We start from the raw sequence: 16,371 nt of genomic DNA on the forward strand, positions 1-16,371 counted from the left end.
CTTCACAATCACTTCTGCTCCATTGGGAGTTTAGGCCCAAACTAAAATGAACAGCTACCTCCCTTCGAGGGCAATATCTCCTCTCACCACAGCATACTTTTTCTGGCTTATTTTTCTCCTTGACCCACAAATAATCCCTTCTTCATTGCCTAGTGGGCCACCTTCAATATTGGGATGCCAGGTTCAATAGTGGGATGCCACGTGTGCTGGAAAATATTTGAACTGTGGTCTAATGGCTAGAGTACTTTTCTGAGAAATAGGAAACACTGACTTAAACCCCTCTGGGTAAAAAGGCCTAGAAGCCAAATCTGTTCCAGAAGCAAATGTCCTAATAACTAAGCTATTAAACTAAAGGATGGTGCAACCTGCTACAAGCCGTGGTCTTTTTGTGGATAAAGTTTTAGGACATGCCTAGCATTGTGTATGAGCCTGGGCAGTAGGCAGTTCTATTCCCTGCCCCCACCCCAGGCACATACACAGTCTGAACATGCCAGTTGAGGAGCACAGCTCCAAAACTCACTATAAAGTACTGAAAATGGCATTTACCTGGCTGTGTAAGTGCTGTTTAAGTGCCTGAGGGGGAAATAGGAATCAGAAATAGTCCAGTGGTTCTCAATCTTTTTTATACCAGGACCCAATGCCCCTAACTCCCAACCCACTGCCTGCCACCCTCAGCCCCCCAGTTTGTGGGGTAGGAGGTGGGTGTATGGGATGGCGGGGTGGGGGAGGTGAAGCAGCCCCTTGCAGGCTGGAACTCTTCTTGCAACCCGCTTCTGGGTCACAACCCACGGGTTGGGAAACACTGATTTAGTCCAACCCCCTGCTCAAAGCAGGACCATCCCCAACCAGATCATTCCAGCCAGGGCTTTGTCAACCCAGGCCTTAAAAACCTCCAAGGATGGAGATTCTACCACCTCCCTAGGTAACTCGTTCCAGTGCTTCAGCACCTTCCTAGTGAGAAAGTTTTTCCTCATACCCAACCTAAACCTCCCTTACTGCAACTGAGACCATTGCTCCTTGTTCTGTAATCTGCCACCACTGAGAAGAGTCTAGCTCCATCCTCTTTGGAATCACCCTCCGGGTAGTTGAAGTCTGTTATCAAATCCCCCCTCAGTCTTCTCTTCTGCAGACAAAATAAATCCAGTTCCCTAAGTCTTTCCTCATAACTCATAAGTGCCCCAGCCCCCTCACCATTTTTGTTGCCCTCTGATGGGCTCTCTCCACCTTGTCCACATCCTTTGTGTAGTGGAGGGCCCAAAACTGGATGCAGTACTCCAGATGTGCCCTCACCAGTGCTGAATAGAGGGGGATGATTACTTCCATTGACTTGCTAGCAATGCTCCTACTAATGAAGCCCAATATGCTGTTAGCTTTCTTGGCAACAAAAGCACCGTGTTGACTCATATCCATCTTATTGTCCACTGTAACTCCCAGGTCCTTTTCTGCAGAGCTGCTGCTTAGCCAGTTGGTCTCAAGCCTGTAGCAGTGCATGGGATTGTTCCAACCTAACTGCAGGACTTTGCACTTATCCTTGTTGAACCTCATGAGATTTCTTTTGTTCTGATCCTCCAATTTGTCTAGGTCACTCTGAATCCTATAGTGAGAGGAGAAAGAGCGGGGCAAGAGGAAAGCCCCAGAAGACCTGACAAGGGACACTAGCCCCAGGTATAGAGAGACACACAGCTGGAGTAGAGGGCATGCTGCTGCATTTCTGCAGCATATGCTTCCTGTGGATTAGTGGAAGGAACATGCAGGAGGATATTTCCAGATCTGGAGAGGGGCAGCCAGGTAAGGACCACAGCCAGTGGACTGAGGCAACACCTGAAGTTTCCCCTGCTGACAGTGTCCTGTAGCCAACAGTGAGTGAGAAAGGTGGGCCCACTGGTCAGAGTGGTTGGAGGACAACTGACAAGCTTTTGGACACATCGAGCCAGGAAATTACTCAAAGACCTCTGGATGAAGTTGAAAGCAGTGGAGTCACCAAGAGTCGGTCCGTGAGTTTTCAGGGGCACTTCCCCCTTTGCTTCCTTTTGCTTTCTTCTTTCTGTTGTTGTTTTTTTTTATTGGGGGGGCAGGATTGTGCTCCCCTCCCACTGTGCCAGGGAACATGGCAGTAAGGATAGCCCCCCTCCTTGAAGGTGCCCATCAGTCCTGACTCATGAATTGATTTAACTTGTTTTGATCAACTGATGCAGCCTTAAAAGACTGACCCAGACTGATTAAGCCAGAAACCTGGGATGCATTGATTTCATTTTGATGATCTACTTCATTATCTGATTGGGTTCTTAAGGGACTGACCCAGACTGATTAATCAAGGAACCTGGGAAGGATTGATTTAAGGTCATTTGCCTTATGGATTTTAGGCAGACTGATCTTAGTTGATGGACTTATGAACCAAGGAGTGATTGATTTAAAGATGGCCTCAGGGAGCTTGGATGAATGTATTTAAACCCCTAGACTGGTAAGCCAGTGTTTAGCTGCCACCAGCATCAGGAGTGATAAAGATCCAGATCTTGACGTGTGTCATCCAGGAAGTGCTAAGAGTAGGCTGTGAGGGGAGGCAGAGCCCCACAAAGAAAACCTTCTGAGAGGACCAACCAGGATCCCTGCCAGCCCAATAGTTAAAAGAACATCAAGATGTGTCAGGTGAGAAAAGAACAGTGGAGGATGGTGGTGTGCCCCAATGGCTTACTCTGGAAAGATGTCAGGCAGATGCAGGCCATGGCCATGCAGCAGCTACCCTAGATACCTAGCCCTCCAGCCTATGTACTACTCCCTGCAGCTTGGTGTCATCTACGAACTTGCTGGGGTGCACTCTATCCCATCTATCACATCTTATAGATCATTAATGAAGATATTGAACAAAACTGGCCCCAGGACTTGCACCTGGGGTCCTCGACTTGATACCAGCTGCCAACTAGACATTGAGCCATTGATCACTACCTGTTAAGCCTGACAATCCAGCCAGTTTTCTATTCACCATTCATCCAACCCATAATTCTTTAACTTGCTTGCAAAAATGCTGTGGGGACCATATCAACAGCCTTGTTAAAGTCAAGGTATATCATGTCCAGTGCTTTCCCTGCATCCACAGAGCCAGTCATCTTGTCATAGAAGGCAACCAGGTTGGTCAGGCATGACTTCCTGTTGGTGAATCCATGCTGACTGATATGTTTCTTTTCCTGCAAGTGCTTAGAAATGGATTCCTTGAGGACCTACTCCATGATTTTTCTGGGGACTGAGGTGATGCTGATTGGTCTGTAGTTTCCTGAATCCTCCTTCTTCCCTTCCTTAAATATAGACATTACATTCACCCTTTTCCAAAAGTCCAGGACCTCCTACGATTGCCATGAATTTTCAAAGATAATGAACAGCAGCTCTGCAATCACATCAGCCAACTTTCTCAGCGTCCTCAAATTCATTGCATCTGGCCCCATGGTCTTGTGTATGTCCAGCTTTTCTAAATAGTCCCTAACCTGTTCTTTCATCACTGAGGGCTGCTCACCTTCTCCCCAAACTGTGCTGCCTGGTGCAGTAGTCTTGAAGCTATCCTTGCCTGTGAAGACCAAGTTAAAAAAGGCATTGAGTACTTCAGCCTTTTTCTCATCATCTGTCACTGGGTTGCCTCCTCCATTCAGTAAGGGGTCCACACTTTCCTTGACCATCCTCTTGTTGCTAACATACTTGTGGAAACTCTCCTTGTTACCCTTCACATCCCTTGCTAGCTGCAATTCCAATTGCACTTTGGCCTTCTTGGTTTCATCCCTGCATGCCAAAGAAATAGTTATACTCCTCCCTAGCCATTTGTCCAAGCTTCCACTTCTTGTAAGCTTCCTTTTTTCTGTTGTTCACTGAAGAGTTTTCTCTACTAAACCAACCTGGTTGCCTTCCATATTTACTATATTTCCTGCACATCAGGTTGGTTTGTTTCTGCACCTACCAGGACAACAGGTCAGGCCTGCAGATGGATCCTTCCATCCCCCACAGATGGCAGTCTCCAACCACCACCACCCATGGCTTGCTCTTCATGGCAGTGGTCTCCATCATCCCCACCTTGGGGATTTCTGGCCTGGCCTCTTCCACCAGTGGGATGCACTCCTCCTTCTCTGTTGCTAGCATTCCATATCTGTTCTCCAGGCAAACCGCTGCACATGGGGATGATGACTTCTTCTTGCTACCAGGAGATACAAGCTTCCAGCTTCCACCTTCCTGGGAGTCCATGCCCTTTTTCTCTTCTAGCAGAACCTCTGGCAGCCCTTCCTCCACAGTCCTGGAGGTTTCTTCCAGCATAGAAGCAAGGAAGACCTCATGGTGGAGGATGCTTCAGAGCCTTACTAACTACTCCTGTACCTCTCTTGCCTTCTCCTTGAGGGACACCACCAGAAGGGACCACTCACATTGCAGGCACTGCCCCACCTGTCTGACACTGGAAGGAATTTGCAAGCCGCAATCTGCACAGCACTAAACCAGAACCTGGGTGGAAGCCTCAACAGTATGTGGTCCTGCCTGGATAGATGTCTCATGGATGGAAATAGAGGAAAAGCTGGAAGTAGCAGTGACTTGGGGATTGAAACGTCCTCCAGACATGTCTCTGGGTCTTCTAGTCTGCTGCCTCTCACTTTGTGCCTCTCTTTCCAAGCAGACCATCCCTAGCACACTCGTCCATAGCTGGTTTGTTTGCTGTTCCTTGATCTGAAGGGTTCCGTTTTTCCTGAAACCTTTTTCCTCTCAGCAAGCTTACAGTGAAGGAATGCGTACAACACATATCCCATTAGTTTGAAATAAAGGGAGAAAACAAAAAACATTGAAGGTAAGAAGAAAAAAATAATACTCAAGGTAGTACTTACAACAGAAAAATATGTTAATTATATTATTCCAGTATGTTCCATAAAGTGTATTTTTAAACATACTAATTCGCCTTAGTCTAGTTGTGGCTCTTTAAATATATGGAAAAATATAATAGTTCTTGACTGCAGCAATAAAAATCTTTGTAAAACTCAATCACCTTCATCCTACTGATTTTATAATTCCTTCAGGAGCCATTATTTTATGTTTAGGTTCACCAAATCTTATTACGGAATCCTAATCTTTGTCTAATTTTTAGAGCATTAAAGGAGTAACACAGGTATTTTAGAGTATTTTTAGAGTACTGGAGCAGCAAACAGGACAGTTTGCAAGCAGTTTGCTGGGAGCAAGAGTAGGAAGAGGAAGAGAAACCAGGCACCGGGTACCAGATCCTGCTTTGGGACAATAACTGAGCCAGGGTTGTGCTTGGTTTGCTGAGAGTTGTTTGGCGGGTTTGTGTGCTTGGGTGTGTGCTCTGAGCAACTGAATGTTTTTTGTTTTCTCCCTTTATTTCAAACTAATGGGATATGTGTTTGTCGACAAGACTGGATGTTGGTTGATTTACATTGGTTTTGCTCTGCACTATATATGTAAAGTACTGAATAACATGCAGTGTACTAATACATATACTATGAAAATATAATAATGTTCTCAGGGTTCTATAGGATTTGGACTCAGTTTCTATTAATTTTAGCTTTGTTTAATGGCAGTCATGTAACTAAACACCTGCAATATTTTCTGTAATATTCTGTGCATATATTACCAAAGTCTCAGATTATGCATTGTTCAGGACCTCCTTCCCTGTTATTATTGATCATAGATAGTCATGCATAAATAGACATCTTATCCTAAGTGGTCTGTTCTTTAAGATGATTTCATTAGGAAAAATTCTCCATGGACAGTACTCTGTTGGGTTATACCAGGAAAAAAATTGTCCTGTTGAGTCTATGATTCTGTGTCTTTAACCTCAAAACTGCTGCCACAGTGATGAGGTCACAGATACTAGATTGTCATATTATTATAAGCTTGATCTTATGAATAGCAACATATCTGCTCAGAGGTAACTAGCATCTTAAAAGACTGAATTCAAAATGAATCATGCTGGAAAAAAGAAGGCTTTAAGAGAAAATGTGAAGGTAAACAGAAAGGTAATTTGGAGCACAATTCTACCTGGCACTGAATGCTCCTACAAATGCTGTTGGCCTTTGATTATCATTGAAGACAAGAGTGGCTGAAAGTGCTTAGCACCTTTCAGAACTGGGCCTTTGGTTTCAGGTAGAAAATGCACAACTGTGTAGAGGAGAAAGTGAGGTTGGCAGAGGTCATTTAGGGGTACAGCATTATGTTATAAAACAGCTGTATCTACCCGGGGCACTAAAATTACATTGCAGAGAAAAATGAATCACAAAGTTTGCTAACTGTGGGCCTAAAAAACAAGATTAAATTGTGGCTACACGTACCTATTCCTACTACTGGGAAAGTCATCTTGATGGTTGCCCAGATGTGAGAGAATTGCCTAAAATCCTTATTTTGCTTGGAAGGTAAATATTACAAAATTGTAAAACACACAAGATATGCAGATTCAGATGAGAACCCTCTAACAGTCATAGATTCTCCCTGAAGGCTTCTGCAAAAAGTTTAAAGAGATGGACTTGCTGAAAACTCTTCCGTATATTTGCCTAAGGGGGTAGGTTTGGAATGAATTTTTGTTCTATCTATTTCTAGCTTGTAGATTGAAGCTTTTTCTTTTTCTGTTGTTGACATTAATTAACTTATTCTTTGATGTGTTTAGAAAAATTGTCTGGGAACTCAGAACCAACAATGGGCTTTTTCTGTTATAAAAACCCCCATATAAATACATATCTATATAATATTATATATATAGATATGTTTCATTTCACAAGCCTGTTTCAGGAATCTATAACAATCCAACAATTCCAGAGATGATTTCTTGGCAGCAGAGTCAGAGGGCTCAGAATGCAAATAAGATAGGATGAAAGCTGATGTGAACTGCAGCACTCAACACCATGTGTTGAAGTGTCATCTAGTGACCAGTGTTGTAGCAAACCTATTTTTAACCTTGGAACTTTCTTGTAGTTATTGCAATGGAAAGTGAGCCCAAGTGATAGAGAAGTGAATTAATAACTTATGAAAAATAAGTGTGAAGTAAAGACAATGTGCCAGAATAAAAAGTTCATGAAACTTTTCAATATCTACATTTCAAAGTGCAATAGACTTGACAAAGATGGGTATGTGTTGTTATCCCCACTTGGCAGATGCGGAGACTGAGTCACAACCATTGCTCAAGGCTGCTCTAACTTATGACAAGATCTGAACCAGTCTACCAGGCTGGACCCCTAAGACAGCATTGCTCAACCTATGGGTAGCAAGACTATGTAAGAGTCGTGAACAAACTTTAAAAGTGGATTCACCTTTAAAGGAGAAAAATGTGGGAAACCATGGGTTTTCTCTTGCAGGCTGTCAGAGTTCCAGCCTGCAAGGGACTGCTTGGGGCCCCCCATGCCCTACATACATCCCCCTACCCCACATATGTACCTTCTGTCCCATACACTTGGGGGCTGGGGCCTAAGGGCATAGGGCAGTGGGTCAGGAGTGAGGGGCACTGGGTAGGGTTGCTAATCCAGGAGATATTTTTTTGTGAACATGACATAGTGTCATTAATTGTACTGTTCAACCCGTTCACAATATCAATCTCTTGGATTGCTTTTAATAGTCACTGGGAGATCGATGCCGATTCCAGTAAACTCCCGGTCAATCCAGGAGGGTTAACAATCCTAGCAACTGGGTTGAGACTGGCCATTGATATTTACAAATGGGTCCTGGTATAAAAAAGGTTGAGAACCACTGCTGTAAGATAAAGGACACACACATAGTTCTCCTCAGTTCATGTACCAGGATCCTCATCATTTCAGACATGGATTTTCATAATGTCCAGAGGTCAGAGCTCCTAGTATGCCTTAAATTAGTGCTACACTCCATTTATCTGTGATGTCAAGAAACCTTAACTGGTGGTTGCCACTATTGTGGAATTGTAATTTGTAATAAAGACTGAGGGACAAAGTTCGACTTTTTGTTAAATATGTGTACGGGACCTACTGCAAAGGAACCCACCCTGTAGGTCCAATCATACCACTATACAGATAAATTATAATCCTTAATATGAAGTTATATCTTCAAAAGAGTAAACGCTTCTCAAAATTACCTGGGGACCAGATGCTGGCATACAAGTCAGAAGGTTCTAAAGTTGTTTTGGAAATGTCTGTCAAGATTTTCTGACAGGAAACCATCAAAATGATTGAAAAGAGCCTTTCAGGTAGGTAACCAGGGATTTTCAAGGGGAAGCAAGATATCTGACATCTGGGAAGATGGAGAGCTGGAGCGCTTGGTCTGTGGCAGCCTGCCTAAAAGGCTCCTATCAATTTCACTTTCCAAAGGAAAGTAAAATTGACAGGTGTCTTTGAGGCAGGCACCTAGCAAGCTGGAAAATCCTTTTTGGTTCTCCAGAAATAGATTTCTTTTTAATTTCTCTCCCATTAATCATGCTGAGGTGTTTGGGCGTGGGCGGGGGGGCCGGAGGGGAGGAGATGGGATTGGTTGTTTTGTTTTGTTTGTCTGGATCAAGGCAGTTGCTTTTCCCATGCCTCCATTTTTTTTCTAGAGGGTGGGAATGTCATTTTCTATCCCATTTCATTGTGCTCTATTTGCCGCACCACAACTGAATTGCTGTGTAGTCAGAGGGAAGTCACTTCACCCGTCTATTCCTCAGTCTCTCCATCTGTAAACCAAGAACAATGGTAAGTAAGTATCATCTATTGCCAAGCATTTGGAGATCTCTGGATAAAAAGAGCTATTTCTACTTTTTAGCAAATGTTGTATAGAAGCCATAATTACCCTTGAGCAAAAAAAAAACAGCAAAAGAACAGTGGTACTTACAAGTAGCAGCTAGAAAATATCTAAAAGTAGTCACTTTAATTACACTGCACAATAACTCATATACTTTAAATTTGCTACCATTGACATGAACTGGCTCTAAAATTTATTTATTTAATTTAGACACTTAAATTTATAACTGTGACTATCTAATTCTCTGGGTATATTGCAAAATATCCATGCAGCACAATAATTTCAATTAAAATAGCAAGACTATGACACAAATGCTAATGACAAGGAAAGAGGCTTAAAATCCCTCTATCTGCTTTTTAGAAGCTTTCACTGTCTTTTCTACAGGTCCCTCTCACCAGTTTGCCTTAGGTAATACTGTATTTCAGACAGTGAAAGGTTCCTTCTGCTCTTTGGAGCATCCTTTTAAATGCTTATATTTTGATTTGTGAGTATCTAACTCAGTTCTGATGATCTTGTACTGTGTTTGTATGAATTTAAAAGTTTGTGCTTCTATTTATTATTTTACTGTTTTGTGGGTCTTTCATTCTGAGTATTTCTCAAGTTGCCTTTCTCAAGCTGAAGACAATTTTGTTTTTTCCCTTTTCAGTTTTGGCTGATATGTGAGTTTGTTCCATGTGAGTAGACTTCTGTACCTGTGTGGCATCCTGTTGAAATGTACAAGAAGCAACCAGAAAGTAAAAGAGGGGAGACTAGACCCTCATTTCAGACTATAGTACCCACCCAACAAGATGAATAAAGAGCATATGTACAGGAAAATGTATAGGTCCCAATTCACTGCTAGTTTCCCCGTTTTATAACTATTTGCCTTACGGGTGCCAAACATATGGTCTGCTGGGCTACAGGTGGGCCAATGGATTTGGCAACATGGCTAAAATGAGGCAGGGCTTGCCATAGAACCCAGGGCTCTAGAGTCCTGGTTGAAGCGGCCCTTGGCAGCAGGGAGTGAATGAGGACGGTGCCAACACAGCCCCGCTTGCCCTAAGGCATCTTGACACATAGCCATTTGCCCCACTGGTGCTGCCACCACTGCAGTTGCTACCACTGCTACTGGCTCTGGAGATCCAGCCCACTGAGAAGCCCTGAGGTCCAGCTTTGGCACAGCGTGATTTTGACCCATATAACAAAGTGTCGTCATTTTAGTTTATAACATTTATCATCCAACTTGTGTTTATGTACATGGCTATACAACTGCAATAAAGATAACATGTCCTGATTAAGTCATCTGCACTCATGAAAGGCAAGTGTCCAATGAGAATAATATGTTGCTGGGACAGAACTGGAACTGGATTAATCAGGATGCACAATGATGGGGAATCAGGCCCAGACACTCCAGTTTTGTTTCCCCAACACCAAATGGATTTCTTTATTCTCTCTTCAGGATCGCAGTTTCTTTCAGCAAAGGCAGGTTTAGATGTTGTTTGGGTTGCCAATTAATTGCCTTCTGTCCCTTTCTTTCCCTCATCTTCTAGTGTGTTACTCAATACAACTGTTATGCAATAAACTTTCAATCAATGCAACACTAAAATTGAAAGCAGTCTTTAAAATTTGCTCTATAAAAAAGACTGTTAAGCTGGAACAAATAAAATGCAAAATATTTCTGACAGCACTGAAACCCTTGTAGGTTTTTGATTAAGAATAATGCAGTTCCTCAAAATTTAAGGTTTAGAAAATAATCATGTAATGTTGGCATATTTGGTTGTTCTGAGAATGTGGATGGCTCAGATCTCTTCCTCTTATCACTTGAAACCATTTTAGGAAGAAAATCTTGGCCTTTGAAAATGGTTAGAGTTCTATTTTCCATTTACATTTTCTTTTCCATCATCTACTGCTTGGTGTCAAACACTGAGAGTTACTTTCACTTTAGTACTGGCAAAAATGGTGCAATGTTATAAGATAAATATAACATAGTAAAGTAAAAACTGCATACTTTCTCTAATGTAACTAGAGCTACATAGTTGCATCAAAAAATTGTTAATGCCTAGATCTGGATTTTTAATTAGTTGGTATAACTTCACATCTGTAATCTTCCTGCAAAGTTTAGCTTCACTATAGATGGGAAGACATCAGCTTTTTTTATTCTGACAAAGCTATTTAGGCTATTTCTAAGTAATGGGAATGAAGGGAAGATGGATGAGGGGCTCAATGGATCACAGTACTATTGAACTGCAAAATCTACACTCCTGATTTCCAGGAAAATGTTTTGATATGGTGTAATATTTTCACTATAACATTGTACTGTTTCATGAATAACAGTGCATTCCTTCTAATATTTTGTTATAAATATTTGGTTAATCTCTAATTTTTAATCAATGTAGATCAAATAGCCCCAGTTCTTTGAACACACACTAAAGTTTACAACTGAGTAATGACATGCCTTCAATGGCTGTTCATTTGCAGAATGATAAGTAAGGATGTAACTGTTTTCAACAGAAGGATGTAATACTTGACAACCATTTTAAGCTACTGTTTTCCTTTAAGTGTTGTCTTTCTAATTTACTGCTGATCAATCAAGATTGCAACTTAAAAGGCCAAGGATCTGCCCAAGCCTAGGTGGTCTATCAGGATAGCTTGGCTCTGGTACACCAGTTTTTGTAGCCAATGGCACAAAAGGGAGTGATGTGGTTAGCATCCAGCTGTCTTTGACTTTGTGATGGAGCAGCTTTAGTCCTCCATCACAAGCTAGAGCAGGCAACAGCCAGGTGGCTGATTGCAGTGGCCATTTTTACTTAGTCCAGAAAAGCAGCAGTCTGGGCTCAGCAGCCAAGGAGGTAACATCAGGCTGAGTTGCTTCTGGAACATTCATAGGTAAGGGGTGAGGCTATAGGGAAGGAGGAGGCCTCATTGGTCCTGGGCATGACCTGAAACTGCACCCTGCCAGGGAAGGGTGGCCAGGTGGAGCTACCTGTGGTAGGGTAGCTCCCCAGAAATGCCAGGCCAGTTACCTCCCTGGTGAAGGGTGAGGAGGGGTGCCTCAAAACCCCAGTCCCCGCATCCAAGGCAGGTTCAGTCTGCACAGGGGGAGCCCAGGCTCATGGGAGTCCTGAGGGTGGGCCCAGGTTGGTGGAGGGACCTGGAGCAGTGCCCAGGCTCTTTGTGAGCCCTGTGGCTGCAGAGGCCCTGAGAGGGGGCCAGACACAGCTGTAGCCACCTAAGCCTCACAGGGTGCACTACCCCAGGGTAGAGGGCCAGGCAGGGCTATGGCCACCTCAGCCAGATGGGGTGGCAGGTCCTAGTGGAGCCCCAGTGAGGGGATGGTTTGGGGGTTTAAGACCCAAGGGCCGGGCACAGCCGTGACCACCTGAGCCCCAAAGGGTGGCAGACCCCAGTGAGGGGACAGTGTTGGGTGTGAGACCCTAGGGCCAGGCAGGTTTGCTACCACCTGAGCCCCAAGGGGTGGAAGACCCCAATGTGGAGCCTCAGGGGGCTGAGGGCTTAGAGCCCAGTATGTGTTTGTGTGTATGTGTGTGTGTATAAAGAAAGACCCAGTGCAAACCACCAGTGGAGACTTCTGCAAGGCATGGGACATGTGAGGGGTGGTTGAAGCGTGTAAACATGGCCCCATTACAACTGGGACTCTCAAAGAGCAGCCTCCCGCCTATTTAACATCTTGATTATTTAACAACAAGGTGTAGCAGGTGGGCGGTTTGCTCAGAGACAGGGGTGTGCCAGAGCTAACATCAGGCTGGGAAGGCGCCCTTGTCACAGACTCCCTAGTGGATACATGTTTTGGTATCCATTTACAGTAAGGGCAGCCTTTGGCACAAGTCTAGAACAAAGATCAAACTCATACCTCTAGAACAGTATGAAACCCTTTAACTGCTCTCCAAACACAGCTCTGACAACATAATAGGGCACATAAAGGCTGCTTGCAGATGTTAAAAAAACAGAACCACACTTTACCAGAAAGAGCAGCGTGTTACTTCAACCCAGCTCTGCAGCATCTGTATAGATCAGGCGCTTCAGTGGGACTCGTTGGCATTTTTATCTAATAGCTGAATCAATCAGCTGTTAAATAGAAGTGCCAAAAAAGCTTCACTAAAGCACCCAGTCTATACCGATGTTGGGTGAGCCAGGTCCAACTAACGCACTGCCTCTTCTGAGCATGCACTGGGTGTGGCAGAGGAACCTGCTGCATTTAAAGTTCTATTTTTTTTAACATCTGCAAGCAGCCAAAATGACAAAGTATCTTTTATGGCTTCCTTTTGTCATGTTTAGAAAATGTCCAGGAGGCAGATCCAGGGGAATGAGAGAGAATTGTGTTTTTAACAACATAAGTACCTAGTTCAAAGTTTCTTCAAGCTTTTGAAAATGATTGTCACATGGGGGCATGCTCAGTCAGCAGCTCAAGACATCATTAACACAACCACTCCTGTATCAAGATTTCATCCTCTCATATGCGTAGTCACTTCAATACTGGTAACATAATGCCTGTCCTTTAAAATATCATATGGCTTGCACATTTCTTTCTTGCAAAAGTAAAGAGTGACCTTTCTTCATGCCACTCCTGCTAGGCTTCTCACAGAAGTGATTGAGGTAACTCATTTTAACATGCTGAGAAAACTACAGAGCAGGTAGATGCTCACTTCCTAAAGTCTCTCCCAGAAACTGCAGTTTAAAAAAAATAGTGTTCCATTTAGGAAAGTGTTTTAAAATGAAGCAATGCAATAACACTGCTGTGAAGGCTATGAACTGAAGACAAATTATGCAGCTCTAACTGATTTTAACCCGATTTTGAAGGAGCCTTCGTAAAATTAGTATTTTAGGAGCCTTCCTAAAAATAGTATTTACTCTGAGACTCCTCAGATTAATTGAAACAGAACAGAAGGTCAATGCGACAAGGTGGCATGTTAGAGATGGTGAAATAATAGAACTAAGGAAATATATTGATTAAAATAATCTGAAAATGACAAGAAGAAACACTAAAATGTATTGGTCAATTGCTAAAGGGATCAGCCTATCTTTGCCACTGTAACTGGAGATAAACTGATTTACTGATTGCCTTGTGTGGGTGGGTATAAATATGATCAGAACTGATTATATGAGCAGACTTAGATTGAACAAATGAAATTCCATTTCTAAAGCAAAGATCAAGGATGCACAGCTGTATGAGCTATGAGCAAAACTGCTTATCACAATACATGTGTGATGTGAATGGCCCATTAGCAGAAGTAAATACATCAGCAAATATAATAGTATCAAATCCTTTTTACAGCAAAATACATCAAGGCCAGTATGATTCAGTAGCACAATCTGCCAATTGCCAGAGTTTATCCACTGGGGCAAACCCAAGCTCTGTTTCAAGAAATCTCTTTCCCACATAATTAATTTCAGCCAGCCTTAGGGAAAATAGAAGCTCGCCCTGGGCAAACTTCTATTTTGGCACATCCCTCCCCACAGTCAGCAGTGCTGCTACAGGCAGAGAGGCAGGTGGGCCAGGAACAGTCTGGCAGGGAGGCAGAGCAATATGGTGTACAAGTCAGGCAGGTAGGCAGACACTGCTGCTGCTGTGCAGAAGCAAGGTGGGCAGAGCAGAACAGGAACCACCCCACCCATATGTGCCCAGCTCATCTCCTCCTGAACAGTGGCTGGAGTTGGGGGAGGTGGTGGACTAAACTGGGCACTGCTATTCCTCCCTGGAGCAGGGATCAGCTGGGATGGGGCAGGGAGCAGGGGAGCATTGTTGTGAACATGAACTGCTCACCCATGTGTGCATGTGCGTGTATGTTTGGCACCCCCCACCCTTGGCACCTTGGGTGGTCACCCATGTCACCTACCCCTAAGGCCAGCACTGATTAAGTTCATACTGGGAAAATACTTAAGCACATGTTTAAGTTCCATTGACTTCAAAAGAATTCAAGTTTATGTTGAATGTTAAACATGTGCTTTAATAACCTTCCTAGAAAATAGACATTTTGCTGAATTGGGGCCCCAGCATCACTTCAGCTGGTGTTGAACACGTGTGTGTCTTGTGTGGCTTCAAAATTACTGAGACTTTGTGGGACAGTTCTCATGACTGGAGCATTGTCATGGATGGGTATAAACTGTTCAGGAAGGACAGGCACAGGAGTGGAGGAGGAGTTGAACTTTATGTAAAATAGCCATTTGATTGCTCAGAGCTCCAATATAAAACTGGAGATAGGCCTGCTGAAAGTCTCTTGGTTAGGGTCAAAGGAGAGAGCAACAAAGGTGGGGGTTGCTATAGACCATCAGACCAGGAGGAAGTGGTGGATGAGGCTTTCTTCAAACAACTAGTGGAAGTTTCTTGATCACAGACCCTGGTTCAATCACCCTGACATCTGCTGGGAGGGCAATACAGCAGTGTTCAGGCAATCCAGAAAGTTTTGGAAAGTGTTGGGGACAACTTCCAAGTACAAGTGCTGGAGCAGCCAACTAGGAGCCATGCTCCTCTTGACCTGCTGCTCACAAGCAGGGACAAAGTACTGGGGAATGCAGTAGTGGATAGCAACTTGGGCAGCAGTGACCACAGGATGATTGAGTTCAGGATCCTGAGGAAAGGAAGGATGGAGAGCAGCAGAGTAAGGACTGTGGACTTCAGAAAAGCAGACTTTGACTTGCTCAGGGAACTCATGGGCAGGATCTCCTGGGAAGCCAGTCTGAGAGGGAGAGGAGTCCAGGAGAGGTGGCTGTACTTTAAAGGGACCTTACTGAAAGTACAGGAACAAACCATGTAAATGTGCAGGAAGAAGAGCAAGTAAAGCAGGAAGAAGCGCAAGACCAGCTTGGCTTAGCAGGGAACTCTTCAGTAAACTAAATCACAAAAAGGAAGCTTATAAGAAATGGAAACTTGGACAAACAACCAGGGAGGAGTATAAGAGTATTGCTTGGGCATGCAGGGATGAAGTCAAGAAGGCCAAAGCAAAATTCAGAGCTGCAGGCTTTCTACAAGTAAGTCAAACAAGAGGAAGATCAAGGAAAGTGTGGGTCCTTTACTGAATGGGGGAGGCAACCTTTTGACAGAGGATGCAGAAAATGCTGAAGTACTTGATGCCTTTTTCACCTCAGTTTTCACAAACACCCCACATACCCACACACTAACGTGTCCCCACAAACCTATCCCCATGTCTCCCACCCCACCACACTATATAAGAGTAAGACTTCATTTTAAGCCATTGTGCAATTCCTTCTATGTACGCTACACAAATGCATGTAAATCAAGACAAAAATATTTTTTTGCAGTCAAATTAATGAATGTTGTACATATTTGATTTTTTTTTAGAATATAATTTAGTATTTTTCTGGTTCTGAGATGGCACAACCCGTTGCTGAAAGGAGTATTTATGGTGGCAAGGGAAGAGACTTCTGGTCACAAAATGGCCACCGGGGGCACGGCACCTGTCAAGAGGCGGGGCTACCCATGCGGCCCTCAACAGCTTGCCAAAACTCAGTGAGTGGCCCTCCCCCCGAAATAATTTCCTGCCCCTGCTTTAAAAGGAAGCACAGCCCAGCTAGGGAGCTCTGCATGCTAGGCAGGGGGCAGCAGCTGCTGGTTCCTGGGTCAACTGGGCTAGTGAAGTGATTAGCAGCCAGCCTAGGCAGTCACCTGACCGGATGTAGGCAGGGCTGTGGAAGCATATAAGCCCA

The sequence above is a fragment of the Crocodylus siamensis genome, chromosome 1, assembly GCF_052110815.1.
Source record: "Crocodylus siamensis isolate JL-2025a chromosome 1, ASM5211081v1, whole genome shotgun sequence".
Classification (NCBI taxonomy): Eukaryota; Metazoa; Chordata; order Crocodylia; family Crocodylidae; genus Crocodylus; species Crocodylus siamensis.